The sequence below is a fragment of the Rutidosis leptorrhynchoides genome, chromosome 4 (genome assembly GCF_046630445.1).
Source record: "Rutidosis leptorrhynchoides isolate AG116_Rl617_1_P2 chromosome 4, CSIRO_AGI_Rlap_v1, whole genome shotgun sequence".
Lineage (NCBI taxonomy): Eukaryota > Viridiplantae > Streptophyta > Magnoliopsida > Asterales > Asteraceae > Rutidosis > Rutidosis leptorrhynchoides.
This window is the reverse complement of record NC_092336.1, coordinates 31,766,961-31,772,233: the sequence shown is the minus strand read 5'-3', so window position 1 is coordinate 31,772,233 and position 5,273 is coordinate 31,766,961.

Here is a 5,273-nt window from a genome sequence, read left to right as displayed (position 1 = left end):
AATTGTAGGCCAATAGAATCCAGCTTCATAAACTTTTCTTGCTGTTAGTTGAGGCCCATAATGCCCTCCTGTTGGTCCTGTGTGACAATGGTTTAAAATTTTACTAGCTTCATCTCCAAATACACATCGGCGTATTATTCCATCGGGACAACTTTTAAACAGATGTGGATCTTCCCAGAAATAGTGTTTTATATCACTGAAGAATTTCTTTCGTCTTTGGTACGATAATCCTTTTTCAAGGAATCCACAAACTAAGTAGTTTGCATAGTCTGCAAACCATGGGATTTCTTTATAATCTATCTTCAATAGATATTCATCAGGAAAGTTGTCTTGTATGGCCGATTCATTTAGAACTTCTAATTCGGGATTTTCAAGACGAGAAAGATGATCAGCGGCGAGATTTTCTGCTCCTCTTTTATCTCGGATTTCAATATCAAACTCTTGTAAGAGTAAGATCCAACGGATTAATCTTGGTTTAGCATCTTGTTTTGAAAATAGGTATCTAAGAGCAGAATGGTCGGTATAGACCACCGTTTTTGCTAGAACGAGATATGATCGAAATTTGTCAAAAGCAAAGACAATAGCAAGGAGTTCTTTTTCAGTAGTTGTATAGTTCGTTTGTGCTCCTTGTAATGTCTTACTAGCATAATATATAGGTTGAAATCGTTTTTCAATCCTTTGTCCTAAAACGGCTCCCATTGCAAAATCACTTGCATCGCACATTAGTTCAAATGGTAGATTCCAATTTGGTGTTATCATGATCGGCGCATTAGTGAGTTTTTCTTTAAGAATATTAAAAGATTTGATACACTCATCTGAAAAGATAAATGGCGCATCCTTTTCTAGGAGTTTATTCATAGGAGTGGCAATTTTAGAAAAATCTTTTATGAAACGTCGGTAAAAACCGGCATGCCCTAGAAAACTCCTAACTCCTCTAACATTGGTGGGATGTGGAAGTTTAGCAATTACATCTACTTTAGCTCTATCCACTTCAATTCCTTCTTTTGAAATTTTATGTCCAAGAACGATGCCTTCTTTAACCATGAAATGGCATTTCTCCCAATTAAGTACTAGATTTGATTTTTCGCATCTAATTAGCATTCGTTCCAGATTAACTAGACATGATTTAAATGTATCACCGAAGACTGAAAAGTCATCCATGAATACTTCCATGCATTCTTCTATCATGTCGTGAAAAATCGCCATCATACACCTTTGAAAGGTTGCAGGGGCGTTACAAAGTCCAAATGGCATGCGTTTGTAAGCAAAAGTACCATAAGGGCACGTGAATGTGGTTTTCTCTTGGTCCTCGGGTGCTATTGGAATTTGAAAATATCCGGAAAATCCATCTAGAAAACAATAGTAACTATTTCCGGCTAATCTTTCCAACATTTGATCTATGAAAGGTAAGGGAAAGTGATCTTTTCTGGTGGCGTCATTTAATTTTCTATAATCAATACATACACGCCATCCTGTTACAGTCCTAGTAGGAATAAGCTCATTTTTCTCATTTGTGATGACAGTCATACCACCCTTCTTAGGCACGCATTGAACTGGGCTTACCCATGGACTATCAGAGATTGGATAAATTAAACCTGCATCTAGCAGTTTAATAATCTCTTTCTTAACTACATCTTGAATATTAGGATTTAGTCTTCTTTGGCGTTGCACATACGTTTTATGGCCTTCTTCCATAAGGATTTTATGTGTGCAATACGAAGGACTTATTCCTTTAATATCATGAATCTTCCATGCAATGGCTGGTTTATGAGCTTTCAACACAGAAATGAGCTGTGATTTCTCATTTTCAGTAAGAGAAGACGATATTATTACAGGTAATTCAGATTCACCATGTAAATAAGCGTATTCCAAATGGTTTGGAAGTGGCTTTAACTCTAATTTCGGAGGTTCTTCTATCGATGATTTGTATCGATATCTGTCTTCTTCTTTTAGCATTTGAATTTCTTCTGTTGTTGGTTCATATCCATTAGCTATAAGTGTAGCTAACATTTCAGCTTCATCAATTGGTTCATTACCTTCTCCTAAAGAACATTCTCCTGTTCCTTGTAATTCTGGAAATTCTTCTAATAATTCTGCATGTGCATCTATAGTTTGAATATAATAACATGTATCATCTGCAGATTGTGGTTGTTGCATGGCTCTATCAACTGAAAAGGTAACACTCTCATCCTCTATACTTAGGGTCAGTTTCTTACCGAACACGTCTATCATTGCTTTAGCCGTGTTTAAGAATGGTCTTCCTAATATGAGAGGAACTTGAGAATCTTCTTCCATGTCCAGAACAACAAAGTCTACTGGAAATACTAAAGTACCAACTTTAACTAGCATGTTCTCCATTATCCCTCTAGGATATTTTATTGATCTATCGGCTAGTTGTATGCTTATTCTGGTTGGTTTCAATTCTCCAAGGTCTAGTTTAGCGTATAGTGAATACGGCATTAGATTTATACTAGCACCTAAGTCTGCCAATGCTTCTATTGAACTAAGACTACCCAGAAAACATGGAATTGTGAAACTTCCTGGATCAGATAATTTTTCTGGTATCTTATTCAACAGCACTGCTGAACAATTAGCATTCATAGTAACAGCCGAGAGTTCTTCCATTTTCTTTCTATTCGTGATTAGATCTTTCAAGAATTTAGCATATCTTGGCATTCCTGAAATCACATCAATGAAAGGAAGATTTACATTTATCTGTTTAAACATATCCAAGAATTTGGATTGCTCGGCTTCAAGTTTTTCCTTCTTCATTTTACTCGGGTAAGGAAGTGGTGGTTGGTATGGTTTAACATAAGGTTTATCCTTAACTGTGTTATCTTCATTAACCTTTTCAACTACCGGTTCTTTTTCCTTATCTTGATCAGGTTGTGGTTCTTGTGGAGTAGGAATAGTTTCATCAGAAGTTACAGGTATTTCAGGTGGTTTAAGTGTTGTACCAATTCTTGTGGTAATGGCTTTAGCTGTTTCATTCCGGGGGTTAGCATTTGTATCACTAGGTAGACTTCCCGGTTTTCTTTCACCTATTAACCTTGCTAGGTTACTTACTTCTTGTTCCAGATTTTGAATAGAAGTTTGTTGATTTCTAAATGCTTGAGCATTTTGTTCATTAGTTTGTTTTTGAGATGTGAAAAACTGCGTTTGAGTTTCAACTAGCTTCGTCATCATATCTTCTAAATTCGGCTTTTTATCATCGGTTTGTTGTGGTGGTTTGTTTTGAAAATTCGGTCTTTGCTGATTGTAAGTATTATTGGATACTTGTTGATTGCTAGGACCTTGTTGGTTGTTGTATGGAATATTTCGGTTATAGTTCTGATTTTGATTGTAAATAGGTCTTGGCGGTTGATAATTATTCTGATTATTATTTCCAGGCCTTTGGTTTATGTATGAAATATTCTCTCTTTGTTCCATTGTTAATTCAATACTGAGACAATCTTTTGTCAAATGTGGTCCTCCACACTGCTCACAACTAATTCGTATTGAGTGAATATCCTTAGTCATCTTTTCCATTCGTCTCTCGAAAGCATCTATCTTTGCGGAAATGGAATCTAAGTCATGGCTAGAATCGGCTCTAGCTGCTTTAGATGATCTAATGATATCTTTTTCTTGGTGCCACTCATGTGAGTGAGAAGCAGTATTATCAATAATTTTGTAAGCATCAGTTTCGGTTTTCTTCATAATAGAACCACCAGCTGCTATATCTATGTCTTTTCTTGTAGTGATGTCGCATCCTTGGTAGAATATTTGTACTATTTGGCAGGTGTCTAAACCATGTTGCGGACATCCTCTTAACAACTTTCCATATCTTGTCCACGCCTCATATAGAGTTTCATTTGGCTTTTGTGTGAACGTAACAATTTCTGCTTGAAGTCTTACGGCTTTAGATGCAGGAAAGAATTGCTTAAGAAATTTGTCAATTAAAACATCCCATGTATCGATCGCCCCTTCAGGTAACGATTCCAACCAATCTTTGGCTTCTCCCTTTAAAGTCCAGGGAAATAACATGAGATATATCTGTTCATCCTCCACTTCTCGGATTTTAAATAGTGTGCAGATCCTATTAAAGGTACGTAGATGTTCATTTGGATCTTCCTTCGGCGCACCACTAAATTGGCATTTATTAGTCACCATGTGTAGAATTTGTCCTTTGATTTCATAATCTGGCGCATTAATGTCTGGATGGGTAATTGCGTGACCTTGGCCAGTGCGTTTAGCTCTCATTCGGTCTTCCATACTTAAAGGTTCCAGATTCTCCATAATTGAATTTGTTGAATCGGTATCAATAGATGATTCTGATTTAATAGTTCGTTCCTCAACAATCTCTGTTTGAATGATTGGTGGTTCCGGAGGAAAGTTTAATGGTTCAGGATCTACGAACCGTTCCTGAATATTTTCCGGATTCTCAATTGTGAGGTCGGGTTCAAAAAATGGATTATCGGTAATTTGAACTGAAGTACTTGGTCGACTGGATGACGATTCTAAAGAAAAATCAACGGCGGTTATATTTGTTAAACGATGTCTTGATCGAGTTACAGGTGGTGAACGTACAAAAGGTGATGAACGTCTTGCTCGGTGCATTCACTGAATATCTTATTAGTTTTTAAAAGGAAAGAAAAATTATAATAAGTTATCCAATCAATAGACTTTTCTGATTTTTCCCACGTTTCGAATAGCCAAAAGATGCAGCAGAGGGGCAGGATTCGTTTGGTCTCAATATAATTGAGGACTGTTTGGCTCCAATAACCCGGTCCACGTACAAATCCAACTATTACTACGAACCAGAAAATTTTGATGTCTATTAATTTAACCACTTAAAATAAATTTTCGTAATTTTAAGAAATTTAGATAAGAAGTAGAAAAAAATTCTAAGTCCTAAAAACTAGAATGGCGAGAAATAAGAAAGAAAAAGAGTTCGTCGCAAAAGGTCGAAAAAGAAAAATGGTTGAAAAATAAAAGGTGACGGAAAAATAAAAGAAACTTATAAAAACTTAAAAATACTTAACTAATTTAACCTTATTACTACAACTAACTTAAAATTATAATCGCAAATTGATATTACTAATTGGAATGATAATTGATACATAGTAAAAGGTCTAAAAATATTAAAGCTTACAGGAAAAACTAAATCCCAAATGGAAATAACTTAAAAAGAAACTAAAACTTAAAAAGGCGTCGCAAAATTCTAAAGCACCTAAATCTTAGTCTAAAGAAAACGCACTTGAGGAATTCTACGGCAAAGCCTAAAAATCTAGGAG